The sequence below is a fragment of the Lygodium microphyllum genome, chromosome 10 (assembly GCF_053477565.2).
Source record: "Lygodium microphyllum isolate KBCC chromosome 10, Lygodium_microphyllum_v1.1.10, whole genome shotgun sequence".
In the NCBI taxonomy this organism is placed as follows: Eukaryota; Viridiplantae; Streptophyta; class Polypodiopsida; order Schizaeales; family Lygodiaceae; genus Lygodium; species Lygodium microphyllum.
Window position 1 is genome coordinate 95,640,475 of NC_141144.1, and position 26,094 is coordinate 95,666,568.

Below are 26,094 nucleotides of genomic sequence, written 5' to 3' on the forward strand. Positions count from 1 at the left end.
GGAATATTCTCCCCCATTATTAGTTTGGAGAATCTTGATTTATTGGTCAAGTTGGTTTTCAAGAAGGTCCTTATACACTTTAAAGTTATGAAATGTTTCAAACTTTAGTGCAAAGAAGTAGAAAAAGGTGAAGTGGGTGTAGTCATCGATAAAGGTGAGGATGTATTTAGCTCTAAGAAGAGAGATAGTTGGCATGGGTCCATGCAAAATATGAGCATACAAGTTAAAGAGGGGATGTGTGGATGTATCGGAAGAAAAATATGAAAAGTGCGACACTTTACTAAGGGTGCTTGACTCACAAAAGAAAAGTGGAGACAAGGACCATGGAATGTCTGTTTCAAGTTGTTTTATGTTCATTTCTTGAAGAAAAAAAAATTAGAAATATTATCTAACCTCTAAAATACCAAAGAAATGAATATTTTTCTTTTTATTTGGATTTTGTGAGTTGTGTACTAAATGTAGAAGATGGAGCAAGAACACATGTATTTAAAGCATATAGATTGTTTTTTTGTGGGCATTCAAGAGTGAAGCGTGAATCATCAGAATGTAGATAGGTGAGAATATATGAGGTGTGAATAAATAAAGCATTGACTCTAGTGTGGCAATGAGTTCGCTTATTGAAAGTGGATTCTTACACAAAGGTTTGGTATGTAGTATACCTTGGAGATGGTGGTGATTGACTATTGGATAGTTAGACGTGAAGATATCCACAGCCTTGAGATTGTTGGGTCATCTATCTTCTCCCAATGTGATTTGCAAAGGACCATCACAAGTAATAAAGTTGTTGAGCCATTTATGATGATGTGTCATGTGATGGGTAGCTCTTATATCCAAGTATCATGTGTGTTGGAAAGTGTAAGAGTTTTGAGATAGGATGGAAACATCTAGAGCAAAGTTGGATCCCCTTCATAATTTTCAACTATTGTAATATGTGATTGGGCTTTACCACCAAATATTTTTCAGGAACTAGAGTTTGTGGCCCGATGTTTCTACACTCATTGTTTCTATAGGGAATACTCCTTCTTGTTCCAACACTCATTCTCTTGGCGACCTTGTCTTTTGAAGCAAGAGCAAATGGTATAGTAGTTAGGATTTTTTATGTTGGATGGGGGACCTTGTTTCTTCTTTTTTTGAGGTAGGTGAGGATTGAGTTTGGGAAAAGAAAATGGTGCAATAGTAGACCTTGAGGGGTGCACCTATAAGAAAGTATCTATATAACATGTATCCAAAGGGTATTGAGAAATATCATTTCTTTACATGCTATAGGGCCATAAAATGGCCTCTCTTACTTTACTAAGCTTATAGATTCAAAAACCCATTTTGTATATGTAATCTTGTAAATGTTACCAACTAAAATATCATTTCTTTAAACTTGTGCGGTGTCATACATGTTCTATTGGGTGCACCCCTGGGGGTAGTAGACCTTTGCTTATGATTGCCATTTTTCTTGTCTAGACGCTTGATGGAAGTGGCTAGAGCCATTTATTTAAGGATATCCCCATTAGAAGATTCTCTCTTTGGATTTTGGCCACCAATTTGCAAACAGATTGAGAAGAGTTGGAGTATGTGCTTATGAAAGCATGCAAAGAAGGTGGTAAGAAGGATAGAATAAGGGTAGTTTGGAGCTTCTAAAAAATCTCCAAGCATGTGAGAAAATCTTCGTCAAGGATAGTTTACCATTTCTCAACAAATTGTGTCAATGAGTGCCCTTCTTGCATGGTATAGTTACAAGTTTGTAGAAAGGTAGTAACTTGATGGATGTCATCTTTCTTTTCATGAACATCCTTAAATTTCATCCAAATAAGATTGGTAGTATTCAAGCTACATACTATTTGTATGTGGTGACCATTACAATGAAGAATGATCTTTGTTGATGTAGCTACATCATTTTTCTCCCATGTGAGGAAGGCTAGGTCAGTCTCTTGTGGTGGGTCCTTGTTTGCACCATCAACAATGGACCATAAATTTACCTACTTGAGGTAGAGTTGCATCTTGAAACTCCAACTTTGGTAGTTGGAGCCTCTCAACTTCTACATCTTGTAAGAGTGATAAGAGAGAAAATAGGATTGAATGGAGGCTATGAGTTACTAAGACATGATGGTAGATAGTGCCTGAATCACTATTACCTTGTCTCAAAAATAAAAGTGAGCTAAAACTGTGAAGCATGTGAGCTAGCTAGGGTGGGATCTTGATATGCTTTGATACCATGTGAGAAAACGGAGACATGAATGCAAGAGTACAAAAAACTATCACACTATTGTGAGGGCACCATTAGGATTAGTGCAAATGTGCACTTTACCACAGTATTGCAAGATTAGATACCACATCTCACTATGCCTATTTTGGATGGCATGCTGATAAAAGGGTGCCTAGAAGAGAATAAAGATGAAAAATTGAATGATTATAGATGTAGGAGATTTGTTGCATAATATTTTAGTGAATATATGGAATGATCCTAACTAGAATCAAAGAGGTGAATCTCAATCTTTTAGGGAAAAAGTCCATCTTTGGGGTGAATGAGATTTTGATTGTTGGACACATGTGTGGTCTATATAGCAAAAGGCCATCCTTGATGCTATTGAGGGGATCAAAGAGACTTGCTTATCACTTTTAGATATGAGGAGGTTTTTGGGAGCTTGTGTGTTTTATCTCTTCTTGATTCCTCACTTTGCACATATTCCATATGCTCTCTATCAACTATTGAGAAAAGGGTAGAAATCCCAATGGGATACAATGCACAAGAAGGTTATGAGAAGATAAAGGGATTTTTAAAGAGTGCATCTACTTTGAGGGAAGCTAATTATGAAAATGAAAGGCCCATTATTATCACTATTGATACAACCCTTATAGGCATTAGTTGGACTATTGTGGGTATGATGATTATGAGAAGTTCAGGCAAAGGTGTTGAATGAGAGACAAAGAAGATATCCACAATCTCAAAGAGAATTTGGGAAAGTGGTTACAAATTTGAAATGTAACAGGGAGTATTTTATTGGAGCACCAATGATTGCGGAAATAGATTGTTTACGTCTTCTTGGGATGATTATGAGCTATTCTACTCTTCACATTGTTATGCTATAGTAGATTGCCTACATTAAATCCATGAGTTGTGAATTTTGGCATATATTAGGAAAGGATGATTGAGTGTGGGTGATATGTTATCTAAGGCAAGATATGAAGATGAAGATAGTATAATGGTTGATGATAAAGAGACTAAAATGGTAAAGATATCATGAATGTTCTGTCTGTTTGGTAAATATTTTTTTAGAATAGATATATGTTAGTGAATGGTTTTAGATTGGGTAACATCTAAGTACTTTGATAAGAAAAGATGGATGGTCAAATGAAGAGTTTAAAAGGATTACAAGAAGGCATATGATTATTATTTGAAGAATGGATTTCTTTGAAAGCACCCAAGACATAAAAAAGGTACTCCTTTATGGGTAGTGTAACAAGGCTACTTATCTACTATGCATATCATGCATGAATATCATGAGAGTCTATGGGCTAGTCCTACAAGAGTTTGTGTTGTTGCTGGCCTTGCGAAAGAAAGAGCTATGGTGGAAGGAGTAAGAGCAATAGAGAGAGAGATACAAGTGAGCCCTAAAGTGGAAGCATGGAGAGGAAGCAAGAGCTATGGTGGAAGGAGTAAGAGAAATAGAGAGAGAGAGATGCAAGATGTGGGAACTCCAATAGCCACAATGTGTGACTGGCCTTCCCTTGATTCAAATGTTGCTAAAAGAATAAATAATAAAGTGATAGTGATGGGTGCCCACCACCTCTACTGTGTATAGGTATGCAGATAACTAATGCACAGTGTGGGTATTGTTAGTGTATCTAACACAGGTGGCTAGGCACATGCATCTTTACCCCCAACAACCTCCTACTTAAAGGTGAATGTGTCCCTAGTAAGGAGAGAACAAGAAAATAGTGACATGATAAAAGTGTACATAAGTACAACAGGATGAGAAAATAAGTCATCTCATCCAATGCCCCCATCAACTTCCTAAGGAATGCAAAATCTTCGTTGAGAGACTTTTAGTGAGCAGATATACAAGATTTTGGTTAGTTGAGATTTTGACAAGCTCTCACCTCTATTACATTGCAGACAATTAAATAAACTAAATGGTCTTACCACGCAAACCAAAGTAATTAACATGCTATTATCTTTAAATGATGAACTTGTCCTCAACAACCTCTCAAATAAAGTAGTAATGCACCTCAATGTGCTTTGTCTTCTCATGGAAGATCTGATCCAACTAAAAAGCATTCATGGAATCTGAATATAGTGTAGGGACTTCATCAATAATGATAGGGTCTACTAGATGGCCTAACAAGAGAGCCTCCTTGCAAGCCTGTGTATGCAACATACTTTTCCTTTTTAATAGATAGGGCCATGCATTTTGCACCCTAGACATCCAAGAAACAACACCTCTAGCAAAGGTGAAGATATAGCTAGGGCTTTCTACTATCTGCATGTCCTGTTAATCAAAATCAATGTATCCTATGACTTATGTATCCTCATCACACCACCATAATATTGTTGTGTCCTTAAGGTACCTTATGATACCCTTGAGATGGCATCCCAATACCATTTGCCAAGTGTAGCCATATAGCGTGCCACAACTCCCACTGCAAATGCTAAGTCAAGGAAAATGGCTATCATAGCATACATCAAATTGCCCATTGTGGATGCATAAGGAATCTTGGCCATCTTGGCCTGCTGCTCATCAAAATGTGGACAATTTCCCTGACTAACCTTCACATAATAAGGTAAAGGACAACTAATATACTTAATATCCTATAGATGAAATTTCTCAAGTAACTTGCAAAGCTCTTATTGTAACATCAAATGACCATATACAATAGTGAATGAGAACCAATGTCAAGAGATAAAGCTCCAATCTCAACTCAAGAGCATGTAAAGAGCATAACTGAGCATGTAATATCAACGGTATACCGTAGTGTAGCTCCCAATAGAAACAAACATACAAGATCCTTGATAAAAGAGCATATGATCTTGCTTATTATAGTAGTAAAAAACTCTATAAAACTGAGAAAATGAGTGCTCAAATAAGTCCCCTATCATTCCAATACATTGCCATAGCATCCCCAGATGACCCACATCTCAAGAAGCATAAGTGACCTCCAAACAATAAGGTAAGTGTTGTCCTAGATTGTATGATAGAAAGCTGTCACAAACTTTGAATCAATGGTTGATCCCAAGAGCTTCAAATGATGTTTAGAATCACAAGACCAATCAATGTCAAGGAAGAGTCCACAATGTTGCCAAGTGCCGAGAGCAATGCCAAGAGTAGTAAAGGATGGGCTTGAGAATATCAAGAAGTGGGTAGCAGCAATAGGTGCAATTCACACTATTGTTGTTGCTCTTGTTGCTACTCTTGATAATATTATTGTATCTAAGAATCACTCTAAGGTGTTATAGTACACTGAGTGATGCCATGGAATAAGCTGCCTCAAAGTGGGGGAAGAAGCTAGGTAAAAGATAGGGCTCAATACATACATCGGGGTGGAGAAGCCGTGGCTACCATTGAAACTTGAGTTGAAGGTATTCTCCACAAGCTTAGTCAGGCTCAAGCTCTTAGGGAAGATGGATCTGATACCAGCTGAAGGGAATGAGCCATGAAGTGGAAGCATGAAGTGGAAGCACAAGCTATGGTGGAAGGAGCAAGAGCAAGAGAGAGACACACAAGATGTGGAAACTCCAAGAGTCACAATGTGTGACCAGCCTTCCCTTTATTCAAATGTCACTAAAAAAATAAAGAATAAAGTGATAGTGATGGATGCTTGCCACATGTAGTGTACAAGTATGTGGATAACTAATACATGGTGCAGGTATTACTAGTGTAACTAATACACTGGCATGTAGGCACATGCACCTTTACCCCTAATAGTCTTCACATAAAATAGAAAAATTTTAAAAGAAAATATGAATTAAACTTGTATAATATAAGATTGGGCATAAACTTTCCCCATGCATGGGTGAGAATCTCCCCTATGCATGTCTTTATAAAATTGAATAAAGCTTTTGTGCCCAAAATACATTGAAGGTGTCTCTTTGTGTTCTTGCTTTTCCTTTTCTTGTATGAATTGCTTTTGCAAAAGTAAATCTAATATATCATATTCTAAGCATTTTTACATCCGAAATAATATTTTATTACTTCTAATAAATCATCCAAAATATATCAATTGCACATGTGTGCATGCATTGTCCTTGTGTTTATAAAATAGCTTAAAAATATAATATTTCCATGATCTGCAACGTATGATTTTCCAATAATATTTTCACACTATAAAGTGTACAATTTCCACATTAAATTACATATTCCAATAATAATAATTCCACATAACTATGTTTAATCATTTGTTCACCATAACACATTTGTATCATTTTGTATATTCGCCATGCATGATGAAATTAATATCACACGTGTATCCTGTACAATAAGTAATGGATCGTGTAGAAAATAAATAGAATCCGCAATCAATAAAAATAAAATCAACTTATTTTCATAGTGAATATTGGTAAATATAGTGATATGTATAATTTCATAATATTTCTTAAGGATTAAAAAGCAAATGTTCCCAGTTGGTTGATAGTACAAAGACAACTCTAAGGATGGCCAACGTCATGGTAGTACAACCTAATGCAACCAATTTACACCTTCCTATAAAATAAGGTTCCGTAAACAATGCCTCATGTGGCGAATCTATGCCTATTGGATATTTGATGTGATTGTGAGCTACCGTTAGGCATTGATTATATTGTTATAGGTCAAAGTAAGTGTTGATTTTTTAATCCATTTAGATTCTTCCACAAAATAATTTTTATATTTGACTAGATATCTGTGATATTTATTTTTTATTCTCATTGTGGTTTGATTATGGTCAAGAATTGCTTTATGCATGAGAATTCTAGTATCTTCCTCTTACAAAGGAGGGTCATTAATAATATGAGTAATTGGAGGTGTTCCCTTAAATGGTTTCAACAAAGTGACATGAAAAGAATTATGAATTATCTAGTGAGGAGGAATGCCCAATCTAAATGCATTCTCATTAATCTTATGAATAATATGGAATGGACCATAATATCTTAGTGCTATTTTGATTTTTGGATGCCTTTCAATGGATTTTAATCTCTATCTTTTCAATTCTCAACTGTAGTAAATCATTTTTTTTTGAAATTTAATAGAATTAGACTTCTTGTTGACTTGAGCTACATATCACAATTGTGACTCTTAATATTTTTAGTGACTTCCTCTAAGATTTTTCTATGGGCACTAGCCAAGGTGTTATTAGCTGGAATGTCTACTGTAATTGTGGACATGAAGATAGGTAATTTCTTTCCATAGACAACTTCAAAAGGAACTCTATTGATAACAAAATGTGGAAAATTATTACAAGAAAGATGAAGAATAATAGGAAAATGTTGATCCCCATTATTAGGCCTATTGATGGTGTAGGATCTAAGAAGGTCATGGTGGAAAGTACTATTAGTCACTTCATTCTTGACCATTACTCTCAGGGTGAAAATTTGAGCCAAATCTATCTTAAAGCCTAGATTATTTTGGCACAAAATCTTAATTCAATTTTATAAATGCATACATAGAGAATGCGTTCACCTATGCATTGGGGGAGATTATATCCAATCTTATGACGTGCAAGTTTTGTGGAAATTTTTTCTTTCCTCCAATTTGTTCAAGTTCTATTTTCTTTAAAATTTTCCCTATTGTATGATGAAGGCTAGAAACATTGATATTACGATGCAATGATCAGTGGATATGTTAGCATCACATAGAAGTTGTGCATCCATCTTGGAAGGTGATCCATCATATACATCAATCATATGTATATTATTCACTAGATGTAAGATTTGCACATAGATTTATGGTTTAAAGGATCTCTTTTAGTCATTAATTGGTTCTCTTTATCAACCTTTGAAGACAAAAATTTTATATTTATCGTCTTTTCCCCCACAATACCATGAGATCATGAGAAAAACCACTATTCTTAGTGGTTTTCCAAGTATTAATGGTTTTCTACTGGAGAGAGGGAGAGTCGAATCAGACTACACCAATTCCATTCTACCACCATAATCAAATCATCCTATCAAAACCATTGATAAATGATCACCACTTAGCCTTGCATTATTTTGTCTATGGGGTGCTATTATTTTAAAGCTAAAATCTTTATATGCCTATAAAACTTATAAATTCTTTATTCTTACTATCAATTGTTTGGAAGGAGGGGAGAATCATTACCATTAAACCCCATTTCCATCAATCATATTTTCACTCTTATCCCTTTATTTCTCAAGGGGATGTTCCTACATGGTGGGTTTCTCAATCCTATTTTTCATATTGAAAAGATAGTGATAGCTCCTATTTCTACGTAGGACAATCTGTAGCTTATATTTAGCACTCAGGATCCTATTCACATGAAGGAAATTTATTTTTTTGGATTTCTAAAGAGTTTTGTATATGCACCCGATTTATTTTACCATATATGAAATTGCCTCTTTCAAATTTTTTTTGCAACAAATCAATGTTCTTCAATATAATTTGAACAAAATTACAAGGGTGCTTCAAGAGCATGAATAACAACCAAATTCTACCATTGCAGATGAAGAGGATTGTGTTGCTTAAATTTTGTTTTTTTTTTTTGATGTGCAACAAACCAAGAAGAACAAAAAGTAAACCATATGTCTTTTTCCATTTTCTAAATTTGATGATAAAAAGGATGAGGTGTAATTGGTCAAATTCATCTAGTATGCTAAGGTGATAATATGGCTATCTATATAGGAAGATTTTGGAAAAGGCTTTTGTTATTGCACAGGCTTAGGGAAGTTTCTGAGAGCATGCCACAATAGAAATACAAAGATGCTCTTCAATCTAGCATCTAAGCTAAACTCAATTTTCTTAAACTCACTTCCCTTTGAGAAGTTATTTCCGATGCCCATGATATCCAAAATGAATTTCAATCTATTTTTACATGCTTCGTAGTCAACAATCTCATACACCTCGACCTTTCAACAATAACCACAACCAGAAGAAACCTTTTATGCATTATCATCCTAACTCTTTTCCACCTATTAGGTCAACAAAATTCCAACAATGAAATGATAATCTGCAAAGGTATGCAAAAAACAATCCAAACAATAAGGTAGAGCCTCAAATTGAAAATATTAATGTTCAAAATAAAAGGCCCAAGTTTACTTGTCATCATTGTGGAAAATTTGAACAATTTCGATTGAATTGTTGAGTTTAACTTCAACCCAACAACAATGAAAACATGGCCTAATTACACAACATCAAGGAGGTACCTCACTACGTTCTTGATTGGACTACAATTGCAACAAGAAGCAACCATTGAAGAAAAACCAAGCACTCCTAGTTCTTTACATACTTTATTAAGGATGAAAGGTCTCATGCATGATTCAAATGTTACTATATTACATGATGATGGTAGTAGTTCTCATGATTTTATTTCAAAAAAATTGGTCAATAGGTTGCAAGTAGAGAGTCCTTCATTATACAAGGTTAAATATATATTTCAAGGCATTAGATATACTTTAACACAAGAAATCAAAGGGTTAGAAATTTCTATGGACACATATAGAAGAAAACGTGATTTCTTAGTTGCACCTCTCCAATAATCAAACATTATCCTAAGTGTGCCTTTTAGACATGAATTGAATCCTACAATTGATTATCATACTCTTACAATAACTTTTGAATTTCAAGGACAAACAATTTCTTTGACTAGCCACCTTGAGACTTCCACTTATAGTCACATGTAGGCTAAGAGAACACTTGGAAATAAAAAAGGTATGCATGATTCTTGTGAGGAAATTCTAATTCTTTTGGATTCATATCTACTCAGAAAAGTTTTAAGGTTCATAAAGTATTGTTTTATGTATGCTTATCCACCTAAATTGCCACCATCATGAGGGGAATTAAATCACAAATTTGAGCTTTTCCCTAGAGTCTCTCCATTGCACAAAGATTCATATAGACAATCCTTTATATCCAAAAGAAAAAAGAAAAGTAATTGAATTGTTAAATAAGGGTGTAACTTATCTTAACTTTTTTCCTTTTGGTGCACGTGTTTTGTTTGCTAAAAATAAAAATAAAACATATCAGATATGCATTGATTATGGAGATCTGAATAAATAGACTTTTAAAAATTGGCATTGTATTAGAAGAGTGGATGATTTGTTGGATAAACTTAGGGGAGCTAAGATTTTTAGCAAGATAGATCTCAAATCAAGATATCATCAATTTTGATGAATTCAATTGATGTATTTAAGAGTGCATTTAGGGCATATATTTTCAATAAATTTGAAAAGGAACATAATAAACATTTTAGCATTGTATTTGATTTACTGCATAAAAAGTACTTGTATTTAAATCTTGATAAGATCTCATTCTTCTAAAATCAAATTAAATATTTGGACACTCAATTTTTCATGCAGATATCACAATTGAACCTAAGAAAATTCAAACTATAAAAGATTGGCCAAATCCTAAGAGTGTACATGAAGTTCGATCTTTTCTTCGACTAGTAGGGTTTTATCCCAAGTTGGTTAAAATATTGTTTTTCATTGGAGCCCTAGTCAACAAAAATCCTTTTATACTTTGAAATATCTTTTGACCCATGCACCTATCCTTCAATTGTGCAATTTTTTAAAGCCTTTCTTTCTTATCATCTAATACTAGTGGCTTAGGTATAGATGCCATTTTAATGCAAAATGATCATCCTATTACCTATGAGAGTCATAAACTAAATCCTTTTAAACAAAATGATAGTACTTATGATACACAATTACTGGTTATTATTCATGTTTTGAATATTTGAAAATGTTATCTTATGGGATCTAAGGTCATCTTAAGAAAAGGATCAACGGGCCATAAAATTTTTATTAAACCAATCTTTTATATCTAACTGACACATTAAATGGGATTCTTTCATTCAAAATTTTCATTCAATGGTTCAATGCCAACTAGGTCATATAAATGTGGTTGCAGATGCATTTAGTTGTAGGCCAATGGAAAATATTACATCTCATCATTTGCTTGGTTTTGATAAAATCAAAATTGTGTATCTAAATCAAGTTTCCACTATCGAAGTTCAAAATTTTGATACAATGATTCCTAGTTGTGCTTTTGATCTTGATTTTCTTTTCAATTTAGCAAATATTTCAGAATACTAATATCAATTTTTGTATAATTACTTGTGTGTGAAGGATTTTTGTATTATCAAAGAAATTTGGGTGCTATTATACCTTTTTGAAATATTGCCATGAGTGAAATGTATGAAATTGCTTATATGGGATATGAAGAAATACAATCTACTATAGCTACGTGTAAAGAATAATTTTGTTGGCCTCCAGTGAAGCATGATATAGCCAAGTTTGTATCTAAATGCATTGTGTGTCAACACATAAAACATTATCATGGAAAATAATATGGTTTGCTTATGCCCATGTATGTACCTAATGGATCATGTTAACAAATATCTATAGATTTTATTATTGGTCTCCCCATAATGTCCACACACCATGGCATGATTTGCGCCATAGTGGATAGATGCAATAAAGAGGCTTATTTTATTCCTTCTAAAAAAACCTTGACTACCCCACAAGCTACTAAACTTTTTATTAGCATTACATTTTCTCATCATTGATTTCCTAAAGTTATACTTTCTAATTGACATGGTTAAGTTTGTAATTATTGTTGGACAACATTAACATTCCTCACATAGTTATCATCTATCTATCTATCCAAGTAGACTACTACTTTCCTCCCGAAGCATATGCATATATCCCTTATGCCATTAAGGGTGCCTCAAGGTGACTTTCACTACAGGATTTGACCCAGGCATGATGCATTAGGAACCTTGGCCATTTTAGTATTTTCCACATCAAATTTGGCACAATCATTAGCATTAAGTTTAACATATGGAGTCCATGGAATACATTAAAAGGTCAACTGCAAGATGCATCTTTGCCTTTATGGTGATGCAATCTCATGGATGTCTCATTATACAAATGTGTGGTATTATTTAGGTAGAGTATGTAGCAACCAAAGAGGCATTCAAAGAAGCTATATGGCTTAGTCATCTAATGGGAGATTTTGACCTGAAAGAAAACATCATTGTTGCATAATGATAGCCAAACTGCCATTACATTGGTAAAAAACCATGTATTTCATATGAAAACCAACCATATAGAAGTGAAGTATCACTCATTCATTAGTCACTTGAGGAGAAACACATTGGAATAGTCAAAGTACATATAGATGAAAACCATGTAGACTTTTGTACTAAAAGTTTTCCTTCCAAGAAGTTTGCACAATACTAGGAGTTAATGGCACTAGATGAGGGTATCTCACATATTTTTATCTCACATATGCTTTTGATATTTTGTCTCCATTAAAGGCACATTTGCCTTTAAGTGGGAGGTTGTTGGAGAGTAAAAGCCAATGTGGCTAGCCACCCATATCACTCACTAACCCGAACTACATATATACACACTCATTCTTTATTTGTTAAGTGATAAGGCAATAAGGTGTTGCTCACAAGAGAGCTAGTGAGACACCACATATGCATCAATCTGTGTGTGTGTGTGTGTGTGTGTGTGTGTGTGTGTGTGTGTGTGTGTGTGTGTGTGTGTGTGTGTGTGTGTGTGTGTGTGTGTGTGTGTGTGTGTGTGTGTGTGTGTGTGTGTGTGTGTGTGTGTGTGTGTGTGTGTGTGTGTGTGTGCGTTCTCCATATTTCGTGCAGCTTCATCATCATTTGCATTTGAATTGCATCCATAGAAGTGGTTGTATCCTGCAATCCCTATCCAAATCTTTCCACTTATCTGCATGTACACAATCTTTTAACAACTACATTTGTTGCATTCAATGGTCCCTAATAAACTCCCTATCAGCTTCATGACTTTTATGATCTCCCAACCCATAATCGTAACCTGGCATTTCACATCCAGTTCACCATAGATGTTAAAAGGATATGCATGTTGGTGGAAAAGACATGGGTTATTTGAAAAGAGATTTAGGGGGAGAGAGAGAGAGAGAGAGAGAGAGAGAGAGAGAGAGAGAGAGAGAGAGAGAGAGAGAGAGAGAGAGAGAGAGAGAGAGAGAGAGAGAGAGAGAGAGAGAGAGAGAGAGAGAGAGAGAGAGAGAGAGAGAGAGAGAGAGAGAGAGAGAGAGAGAGAGAGAGAGAGAGAGAGGAAAATTTGATTGAACAAGAAGAGATGCTTTGAATATTAAGCACAATAATAGGAAAATCTTAGATTGCAATCTTTGCTGATATCTTTGAACCCAAATCACAAATTTTTAAGGAGATTATCCATATTAGCCCTCTACTTCATCCAACTAGTTCCATGACTTAGGAATGATGGAAACTAAATCTGAATTCTGCTTAGCCCTCCACTTTACGCAAGCATATTGTAGCTCAAGAGTGGTCGTAGCCAAGGCCCCTAAAGTTGACCCTAATCAAGTCACTTCAAATCTTCAAGCATTGTTCCTCTGGCATTAGTTTGTTTTTGGAAGTTCAAAGCTCACAAGGAAAGTGCCTGCTAAAACATGAAGACGTCTCCCTTTTAAACATTACCATTGCAGCACTTATTATCTACTCATGAAAAGAAATCATAATCTCTTCCAATTTGTAGAAAGGACATATTTCTCAATATTTGGACAAAGCATAAGATCCAAAGCACAAGCATAAAAGTTGAAAACATGAACCGCTTAGTTTTTCCTTCCAAATTTGACATCACACAAAGCTCTAGATTGAACCAGTCTCCTCCAATTTCAACCAACAACATCATAAGAAATAGTACATAATGGTGCATTGATCATAGCATCTCCATGGAAGATCAATCTATTGGTAGCCATATTGGATGGGACAATGAACAAAAAAACCATTTGAAAATATGCCATCTCACCATCCCACCATCTCCTCATAGTTGTTTTCTTTTCCTCCCATATTAGCATTTTAAGGATAATATTAGCTTTCACTTCCACAAAGCTTGCACTCATATGCCACCATCCTCCTATCATAAAGACACACTCAACTTATAAAAGTCTTAGCTTCCCCAAAATATGCATAATAAAGGTAGAGACACCTCAAGTCTAGTTGTGTGCCCAAGTTTCTTCAAGATGTGAGAGTATATCATTGACAAGATCCTCTAGACAAAACTTTCATACTACTGAATGTTATTGATGCTTTAACCACTTAGCAACTCACACTTTATGCACTTGAACTTGCTTCTAGACTTGAGTTAAACCCAGTCATGGGCCCTTAGCCTTCATAGGTTGGCTTATTTTTGGGAAAATGTGTGTTGTCTCTTTAATCATTCTAACACTCCTTATCCATTTATTTTCCATAGATATTTCTTGTAGGGATTTATCAGGTCACTCACAATTTATGCAACACACACAAATGTGCAACATAAAATATAATGGAAATAGAACTATTTTTTGTTTCTCATGGGTGGACATGTAGTGCTATGACACCATGCCTATTTTTTAGGGAAATGGATGCATATAATTATGGACTTCATTATATGCTTGCCTAGAACCAAGGATATATGGAACAACATATATGTGGTAGTAGATGGACTCACCAAAGCTACCCACTTCATCCCTATCAAGACTTGGTATAGCATCTCAAGTGGCCACTAAGTTTATGGAACATGATAGAGATGCTAAGTATATGAGCAACTTCCGGTAGGCGATTTTTAGTGCTATGGGCACCATGCTAGCTACATCCACATCATACCACCCATGGCCGCATAGAGAGGGTTAATAAATAGTTTGAGACCTACTTGGGAAAATGCTGTCATGATGTCTAGCATAGTTGGGATTTGTGGATCCATTTCACTGAGTTTGCATACAATAGCTCTACTCACTCTAGCATTGGAGTTTCTCTTTTTGAGGCACTACATGGATATAAGGTCTCTCTCCCTAGGGTCCTATTCAATGATAACATAAACCCTCAGAGCATAAAGTGCATGCATACCCTACTTTAGCAATGTAAGGTGAAATTCTCGGCAAGCCCAAGATTATATAAAGCTTTGTGCATATGAGAAGAGAAGGCACATGGAGTTCCAAGAGTGAGAGTTGGTTCTTTTGCAAGTGTTGAAGTTGCATTAATCAGCAGTAATCATTGGGCAGTGTTTCTCATGAAATGGCAAGGCCTACCCCTAGATGAAGCCTCTTGTTGACCATTTTGGAGTAATTAAAAGAGGTTCCATGGATTGAAGACTCCAAAATGGTGCAATTAGCTAGAGTAATTAAAAAAGGTTCCATGGGAAGACTCCAAAATGGTGCAACTAGCCAGAGTATCCCCACTTAAAAGAGGCTCAATGGGCTAAAGACTAGCTAGACATGCCCTAGTTTTGACCCTAGATTGCATGTAAATAGCACTCTGTTCTAGAACAATTTTGAACTCGCATTAATTATAGCAAAGTACTTCATAGTTGGGCTGAAAGTACTTGCCATGAGCTTTTTTTTAAACATGTGGCATGCCCCATTTAGAGGAGCCCATTAAAAAATATTATAGATTTACCCCAACATGCATGTGGTGGACATCATGCTATCCATAGTCTTGAAGATCCCATTTGTGAAGAATTGGCGGCTAAGCTTACCATGTATCGATTCTCATTTAGTATATATATTTCATATATATACACACACTCTAATTCCACTTGGATGTGAGCTCTTCCATCCAAATTACACTCTAATTTCACTTAGATGTGAGCTCTCCCATCCAATTTTTCTCTCATTGTAATGCTAAACATACTAGTACTCTAACCCCACTTTTGAGCCACCATAGGAAGCCCCTTTCTTTTTGTGTTTGAGGGCACAAACCTTTGGGTTCAGGATGGAGTGTAAAGTGTTAGATTGCATGGGAACTATATGAAATCACACTGAAGGGATACAAAATATGTAAAGGGGACTTACTTAGGATATCTAGAATTTGAAATCAACTAGTCCCTTCACCTTCTTTCTAGCTTTCATAGCTTCTTCTCCTTCTTTCTCTCTCTTCCTGTCTTTCTTTAGTCTTCTCTCTCCTCCTCTCTTTTTTTTTCTTTCAGCATTATTGCCTCTTCTCTCTTGTCCTTCCTCACTCCTCTTCATTACATTAAGGTGCCATGAAATTATAGTGTGACTAAATTTTCAAGACAAATACATCTCTACAATTAGTTATTCCTAGTTTCAACATTAAATAATAAGTTGTAATATTTTGAGTTTTCTTATGTTTAACTATATGCAATTAATTTAATTTATTATGCTTTTGTTTAATAATGTGTAAATGTAAAAATTTGTTAATAATTCACATTTCTTCAATGGGAACATTTCATTAACACTTTTGCGCATAGATTTAATTGTTTTGAATTCTTATTGAGTCATACATAATGTGAACATCATATCTACTCTATGGTAACAACCGTTACTATAAGGGAAGGGGATGCTATATATGTTGGATTATACTCGAATGTCTAAATGGACCTTTGCTCTTTAGTGTTGGCCATGAGTTGAAATCCTTTTAACTCAAATGAAGCTCTAAGGCCATACCATGTTTTTAAGAATAAGGATGGTGCATTTTATATCATTTGATCTCACTCCCTAGATCTCTTCCTCATGAGTCAAATTGATGTGGTTCTAAATATGATGAGAAGACTTGTAGCTTTATCTTTATCCTTTGTACAGTGTCTATAAGTCAATATATTATTATTTGTTAGTGGCTAAAGATATGCTTGTATTCCTCCCAACTACTCTGCATAGCCTTCATTACATTAGCATTCTCTTCATTGAGACCACCAACATCTTAGAGAGGATATTGTTGTGCCAAAAATTCAAAGAAGATATCTAGGGATTGGAAGCATTCAATTATGCCTTAAAGCCAACTTGTTTGATATTGTCTCTTCTAGTTAAAGCATAGATCTCATCTCATAACTTGGTTTTCAAATCCTGAGTTGATGAGCTTTTGCATTTTTGAAGATCACTAATTTTTCATTATTTTGTTTATAGAAAATGGTTGTTTGGGAATAAAGGGCAATGTACCTAACCACTGGGCCTGCCCGCTCGGCATTGTACTCTATGTACATTATACCTATCCAGAAAACCAAACAAGATACACTATTATACCCACACATTGTGTCATTCTCTCTCTCTCTCTCTCTCTCTCTCTCTCTCTCTCTCTCTCTCTCTCTCCTGCATAGCATCCACCATTGAAGCTCTATTCTCTCTTCGATCTGCACACTTCAAACTAGTATCAATGCTCGGGATTTGGGAGCAGGAGCTTGGGTAGCAGAGCAGGGGAGCAACAGTTGGCTTGAAAGCTTGCAGCTATGGCAGCCAACATGGCAGCTTTTCACTGAGGTTTGTCCTTAATCTCATTTTATTTGGCATTTATTAGGGAACCTATGAACCTCATCAGGGTAGAGCTGGGGCATTATTGAGTGTGTCTTGAGCTCTTTTGGAAGAGCACTTTAAGCTGGAAATATGACAGCCATGTCTCTTTCCTTCTTGTGAAGCATTAGCATTATTGCCTCTAAGCTTCAAGAGGGAGCTTGGGAGGGTCATTTGGGACCCCACACACGTTAGCATTGAGTCATTGTAGCCTTCTAGCCCTCCCTCCCAACCAGTTAGGCGCCATCATGTCAATAGCCATGAGTTTGTCTCAATTCTGGACAGATTGACCATAGGTCACTATTTTGCTCATAAATTGAGCTAGAAAACTCGGATTCAAAAAATTTTAATGAAAAAGAAGCTTTTTTTGAGCTCTACAACTTTGTAGAATAGCTTCTAATCTGATTTGGAGTGTAGGCATGTCTAAAATTGAAAACACATAGGCTGTTTTCTAAGGATAGTGTATACAGATGTTGGTTTGCAACATGTAGATCAGTCCACTATCTTGATCATCTACTTCATCATTGACAACTCCAGAACCATCATTGGATACTTGAGAGCTCACTCTTGAGCTTGGCATTTGATTCGATCTTGACATTGGAGTTGGGAGTGTTTTACTCAATTTCTTGGATTGTTCATAACAATTTAATGGGCAACATTGATAATTCATGCATGTGCTTGAATAGCATTAGTTGTTTGATGCTTATACATGCCCAAATGGATGCCTACTTGTCATGGGATGTTATGTCTACCATTTGGTACTAATTTGGAGCTAACTTATGCATTTTCATTGCTCATTTTGACAACAAATTCACTACTATAATAGCAAGGGCTGAATGCAATTTCATCAGTAAATGACATGCCTATTGGTTGCAGACACTATCTCGAGTACTCAAAGTGATGTCTAGATCCTAATCTTGGATGTCATATACCTGGGAATAATTTTGGGGATCCTTTGAGATTGGTTTTGAGCTTGGGACATTTTGTCTTAGTTGGAAAATTACAATTTGCAAACAAGTACCATAACAAGGAGGGTATTTTGGACAGTTGGATGGTTCCCATTGAGGTCCTTATTACTGATTTGGTACTGATATTGTTGACATATGCTTAGACATTGGGTGCATATACTTTATGCCTCATTTTTAGGCTGAAAAAAATCAATCTATGCAGGCATTTTGGTGATGTTTATAGTGAATAGTAGATCTTGTTGGGTCAGTTTGCATCTCTTTTTGGTCACTTGTTTTTTATAGATTTGGCTTATCTTCTTGTCATTTGAGATGAAATTATGGCTGACAATAGTGATAGTAGTCATCTTATGCACATCAAGAAGCTTGAAGGGGCACATAACTTTGCAATTTGGCAAAAACAGTGCTACAATGTCTTGGTGCAAAAGAAACAAGTGAAGCCTATCAAGTTGAAAGGAGCATGATGACCAGCAGATATAGAGCAAGAGGATTGGGATGAGCTAAATGTGTTGGCTCAGTTTGACCATTGAGCTTTCAATTTTTGTTTCTTTTTTGTAACATGGAAGGGCTTGATTCTGAGCTTATGCCATTTGGAAGCAGCTGGAGGAATTGTATGCTCAAAAGAATGCTGCAAGTAAAGTTTATTGCTTGAAGAAATTGATGGATTTACACATGGAGGGGAAAGCCATGTCTGTACACCTTAGTGAGTTTAATTCCATTTAAGCCAACTGGTTTCCTTGAAGTTCAATGTCGATGATGAGTTCAAGGCTACTTTTCTATTATGTACTCTACTTGAAAACTGGGATACTTTTAGGACAGCCATGAGCAACTCGAATACTATGCTACTATACTTTGATGTAGAGAGTTCTCTACTTATGGAAGAGATGAATTGGAAGAAAAATGCATCTAACAAGTCATCCAAGTGCTTTGCATACTAGAGGTAGGTCTCAGTAGAGGGGGAAATTTGAAAGCAAAGGACGGAGTAAATCTTGTGGGAAAGATATGGAGTGCCACCATTGTGGCAAGAAATGACACTTTAAGCAAAAATGCTTTAAGTGGAATAAAGATAAAGGAAAGAGTAAGAAGATTGATGATATCAAGGATGAGAAGAAGGATAGTCGGCCAGCTAAGAAGAGCAGTGTCAAGATTGAAGAAGTGAATGCAGTAAGCCACCATGAGAGTGACAGTGGTCATGATGTACTCGTCTCTTCTTACTTCAATGCACATGCCTTGATAGTAGATACAGATGATGACATGCATACATGGATCTTGGTTGAGGTGCCTCATTTCATGCCACTTCTCATCATGAGTGGTTCCCAGACTACTCTAGGGGTAGACATGGTGTTGTCCAATTGGGAAATAACTATGCATGTAACATTGTAGGCATTGGCAATGTGCAGTTGTAGTTTCAACATGGATATGTCTTTACTCTTTAGAATGTATGGCATGTACCCTAGATGAAGAAGAGCTTGATCAATACATGGTAGCTAGATGATGATGGTTTTCATACCACCTTTAGTGATGGGAAATGGAAAATTTGTAAGGGATCGAGGGTTATTGCCAGAGGCTCAAAGAGTGATGCTTTGTATCCGCCACATGTATCTAGTGTGCATGGCCATGTTGTTGTTGTGATCGAGTAGCCAAGTGTTTCCTTGTGGCATGGCCAATTGGGACACATGAGTCAGACTAGAATGAACATACTTACTCGTTTGGGTTATTTACCTTGTCTTTGATATGTTGATTTTGAGCACTGTGATCATTGTGTTTATGGTAAACATGCACACACTTCACATAAAAAGTCTCTTTCATTGAAATCGTTGCCTTTAGAGTTAGTACATTCATATGTATGTTAGATGCCAGGGTTATCTCTAGGCGGAAAGAAATACTTTGTCACCTTTGTCGATGATGCTACGTGAAAAGTCTGGGTGTACCCTATTGGTAGTAAGACTGAGGTTCTTGAAAAATTTAAGAAATTCCTTGTATTGGTTGAGAATATTAATGGGAAGAGACTTAAGTGTCTTCGTTCTGACAATGGTGGGGAATACATGACCAAAGCCTTTTAGGACTTTTTTGGCAGTAAAGGGATAAAGAGGGAGCTCACTACCCCTCATAATCCACCCCAGAATGGAGTTGTAGAGTGCGTATAAATCAGACTATATAGGATAAGATATGTACTATGATGTCTCATGCTACATTACCCCATGGTTTTTGTGTAGAGGCTGTTATGATATCCATTCACTTGATTAATCAGTCATCTCACTGAATAGGTCTTTTGGGGGGAGAGTCCCTCAGGAAGAGTGGTTGAGCAAGCCACCTTCATATTCTCATCTGAGAGTGTTTGGATGCGAGGCTTTTGTGCATGTCCATAAGGAGGAACGTCAAACTTCATCCAAAGTCCTGTAAATGCATTTTCTTAGCATATGATAACGAGGGTAAAATGGGGTACATGTTATGGAATCATGAGAAAAGGAAAATAGTACGCAACAATGATGTAATCTCCCATGAAGATCTCATGCATAAGTAGCTTGAAAAGACAAAGGAGGTCAGAAGAGTTGTTTTTAAGAAAGATATACCTATTGGATAGAAAATTCTGCCCAGTGGACAATAGCGAATACCTATTGTAAATGACCCTAAAAAAGTAGGGAATGATACTTAAAATGGTCTGCAAGGCATTTTTCATGATGCCCCACAGTCTCATCATGAAAAGATGCATTTTGGATAGCCAGATGTGGCAAGATAGCATGCTGAAATTTCAAGAGAGCAAGCTGTAAATGCAAATTTTGCAAGCCCCACAGCCCACAAATGTTGAACCTTTGCTTCGCAGGTCGACCATACCTTCAAGACCACCTAATAGGTTTGTTACTGGTGCTCAGTATGCTGCTGATTATGGCATGGTCACTGACTATGGTGAGCTATCATGCTTCAAGGAAGCAATGACTAGACAGAACAACAAGAAGTGGTTCAAAGCTATGTTGTTAGAGATGGAATCTCTTAAAAAGAATGGTACTTGGGATTTGGTGCATCTACCTAAGGTTAGAAGATTCTTCCATGAAAGTGGGTTTATAAGATGAAAGTCACTTCTGGTTCCTTGCCAAAGTATGAAGCACGGCTGGTTGCAAAGGGGAATAAGCAAGAACATAGGATTGACTTTGGTGAGATCTTCTCTCTTATAGTCAATATGACTACTTTGAGAACCATCTTGGGCTTGTTGGTTGTAGCCGAGGACATGAAACTCATCTAGATGGATGTAAAGACTGCATTCTTACATGGTGATCTGCATGAGGACATATATATGTAGCAATCTGAGGGTTTTGTGGCAAAGGGAAAAGAGAAGATAGTACGTAAACTCAAGAGGAGTTTGTATGGGCTGAAATAGGCACATCAAGAATGGTATCATAAGTTTGATACATTCATGTAGTCTTAGGGCTTTCACAGGAAGAGTCAAGTGGATCACTCCTTATATACCAAGAAGGCATCATATGGCAACTTGTTTATCTTGGTCTTGTATGTGGATGACATGCTGATTGCAGGTAGGGATGTTCATGCCTTGGACTTTCTAAAGCAAAGTCTAGATGGCAGTTTTGACATGAAGGATCTTGGTGATGCAAATCATATTCTTGCGATGCAGATACTCATGGATAGACCAAAGGGGCTTCTCTATCTATCCCAACAGGAGTATGTATCTGAGGTTTTGCAGCATTTCAATATGGAGGGGGGGGAAGTGATCATATGTGAAGCTCTATGCAGAAGATAGCCCTACATCTGATGATGAGAAGGTTGAAATGGCCAAGATTCTGTATGCTTCAAGTGTTGGTAGTTTGATATATGCTATGGTTGCTACATGTCCTGACATTGGCTTTGTAGTAGTGGGAGTGGTTAGCAGGTACATGGAAAATCATGGGAAGAAGCACTAAGAAGCAGTGAAAGGTATTATGAGATACCTCAAAATGACAAAGGATTTGTGCATCTACTTTGGTAAGTAGAAGGTATCTGTCATTGGCTTTACAGATGCAAACTATGTTGGACATATGGACTACAAGAAGTTCACCTCAGGGTATGTATTTAACTTCACGGGGGGAGGGGGGGGGATTAGTCTCTTGGATATCCAGGTTGCAGAAGTGTGTTGCACTATCTACTACAGAGGCAGAGTATGTGGCTTCCATTGGGGCATGCAAAGAGGCCTTATGGATGTCATGTTGGATTGTTGAGCTTGGTATTATTGAGGTTCCTATCCTCCACTGTGAGTTAGAGTGCTATCATGTTAGCACGGAACCCTGTCTTTCATGCAAAGACAACGCAGATACATGTGAAGTATCATTTCATCAGGGAGGTACTTTACAGCAAGAGCATTGAGCTGGTCAAGGTACACACTGATGATAACCTTGCAGACCTTCTCATGAAAGGTCTTCCAGTAGAGCAGTTTTCCCTTTGTTGATAGATGATGGGGATTGGATAGGTATAGTCTCTTCAGCTTTATACATACTTAGACTTAGCTGACTCTTTTTCTTCTACCTTTGGGCACATTGCCTTTAGGGGGAGGTTGTTTGGAATAAAAGGCAATGTACCTAACCAGTGGGCCCTCCCACCCGCTCGACATTGTACTCTATGTACTATATACCTATCCAGAAAACCAAAAGAGGTACACTATTGTACCCACACACTATGTCATTGTCTCTCTCTCACAAACACACACACACACACACACACACACACACAAACTCTCTCTCTCTCTCTCTCTCTCTCTCTCTCTCTCTCTCTCTCTCTCTCTCTCTCTCTCTCTCTCTCTCTCTCTCTCTCTCACTTGCATAACATCCTCCATTGAAGCTCCATTATCTCTTCAATTGACGCACTTCAGTCTTCTTGTTTGGAGATGACATTTGTTGTTGTGATTTAGATGGCAATTTTGATTTTCACTTATCCTCTGTAGTTTGCAATGGAGATACTACAAGGAGTTGTTGTTGATCTAGCTCGAGTAGCTCGAACATATGGCTCCCTTGGAAGTACTCTTGAGTTTGGAGTAGAGTTTTTGGCACCCATTTTGGTCTGGTAATCTCATATATTTATTTTGTTTCTCATTAGTTTCTCTTTTTCTATCTTCTTGAGAGCCGTTAGGCCTTCAAAGTAGTTGTTTGGATTTGATCTTGGATTGGTCAATCTCTATTCTTTCTTTCTTTTTTATTGTTGGGAAAGACAAGGGGTTCACTCATAAAAATATGTAAGTCTATTATGTGGGTTCAACAAAAGGGACTTTTAAACCTCTTTTTGGACCTTTTTACATACAGAAGGGCATCATTGATGGGGAGTTGAATAGGGAAATGATATATTTTATTTGTGATAAATTTATAGATAGGGTTTTTAAATAAGACCTTGAGCAGAGGTGATAGTAAGGGCTTATATATAGTGAACCCCTCAAGTTTTTGCTCACCCTTTCTAGTAGGGTCAATGACATGGCTAGAAAGATTTAAGGCCGTGCCTTGGGCATTCTTTAAGTTTATCACCAATTGGACTTGACCCTTGCTATGTGGTGTTGGTGCGATTTATCTTTTTGTTTTGATGGTGTATCACCAATTATTCTTGTCCCTTGTTAAGAGGTTTTGATTGTGGTTGATCTTTTTGTTTTGGTGGATTTCCTTTACTAGAAGTTGCTATTATTTGTACACTTGGTAGTATCAAATGCCCTCTCATTTGTATCTTACTTACCTTGTGAATGGTTTGGCACGCAACATCTCTTTTGTAACATCATCACTCTTAGGAAATACATAGAAAAACATGGAAGGGTCCTCAATTTTATGGTTGTCATGATCTTACACTTTCCTAACATTAAGTAAGGCTACCCCCATATGGGTTGATATTGGAATTAGTTCTCACAAGCTTGAGTTTTCTAATTAGCATCCAACCTTTGTAGGAAAGCATCTTTGATTTAGCAACTCCTTAATTTGGAGTTTTTATAAACCATTTTGGAGTTTTTTGGAATTGTTGTTGATACTTTGGAGTTTTTGCATTAAAGTTTGGAGCATACTAGAATATTTATCCATAAAACATATACATTTTGGGATAAAAGTATATAAATACTTTGGGAACATTTCATAATGCAAAATTTGAATCTTAAAGTTTCACTCATCCCATTGCATATGAAGAATTAGAAACCAAGATGATGATCAACAACAAAACTGTGATGAAGAGAGTATCTAAATCCCAATAACTTGATATGCTTATTCCAACAAAATACAATTTGTAGAATCAGTAAATAGATCTATCCATTAACATTAATCATCAATGCAATGATTTAAGAGTAGTTGACATGTCATAAGCACTAGGCATGATTGTAAATATTGAAGTTTCCTCTAGATGCATATAAAAGTGATGCATTTCATCATACACTTTTCTAAGTCCTCCACACCATATGTAAGATATAATCTAGCTCCATAGTAAAGGTGTACAGGTCAATGTATGTATGTAAAGTGTACATGATAGCACACTTTCCTAAAAAAATCTAGTGCTCATTTTGCAAATCCAACTTTGTATGCTCAAATCTATTTCACTCTAAGAGAAAGCTTCCAACAATTGGGAAGTTGTTTGGTCCCACCTTGCCTCCTTACTTCTGATCATACATGGGTTAGGTAAACCTCCTTCATAAAACAACAGCGGTTAAATCTATAACAACCTGTGAAAAAGTATACATTTTAAATTTTAATATATCATAACTCCAAAATTTTTGGCTACATTGAAAGAAAATGGTATATTAATAAGTACTTCATTTTTAATGGTTGGATGCTTGTAGTTATAACTGCCATTGCATATGAGTGTCAAGTATGGTGGACCTTCAAGCTTGTGCTTTGAGCACCTCTTAGCAATTCGCCAAAGTGTTGTGCTAGGCACAATGCCACTAAAAGATCTTCATCTAGGAACCTATGAGTGAGACCAATAGTTCCCTTCACAAGCTTTGTGGAAACGTTAGTCTACTCAGAAGCACCTTCAAGACATTTAAATATGAGAGATAAAACATTCAATTTCATCTAATATTAAAGCTGTAGTATAGCAATTTAAGCCCAAATTAAAAGTCTAAAGAGTTGTGAAAATATTACCCCTCCATAAGTCTATTGATAAGAGACATATCAATTATGATTCATCTTTAATAAGTTTTCAAAATATATTTTTTAAAACACAAAGAGAGACAAGCTCATTACACCCATCTAAGGGAAAACTACCTAATACACTTATGTGGACCAATAAATCATTGATAATATTTTGATATTAGAATGCTTTTACACAAATAGATTGATATTAGACCCAAGATAGCCTATCAAGTTTGTAAAGATAACATGTCATTTTTAAAATTTTATCATATCCAAGGAAGCTAACATGATATTTTTGAAAGTTTATTATATCCAAGGAACCTTATCAACACCCCTTTTCAATTTGTGCGGTGGCTAGTTGACTTTTCATATGGTATAGGTATTAAAGACACCAAGGAGTGCACATACTATTGGGTAAACCTTTACATGGTTGTCTCCTATGTGAGGAGTCTATTTTTTGTAGTGTTTTCTATTGCCAACATGATTTACACAAGTTGTGGTGTACTTAAAATGAAAAGAATATATGCAAATATTATGTACTAGTTATTTATTATAAATCCTTACTCTCAAGGATGTATATTTAAGTGGATTTTGCCTTAGTTGCAATAGATATTG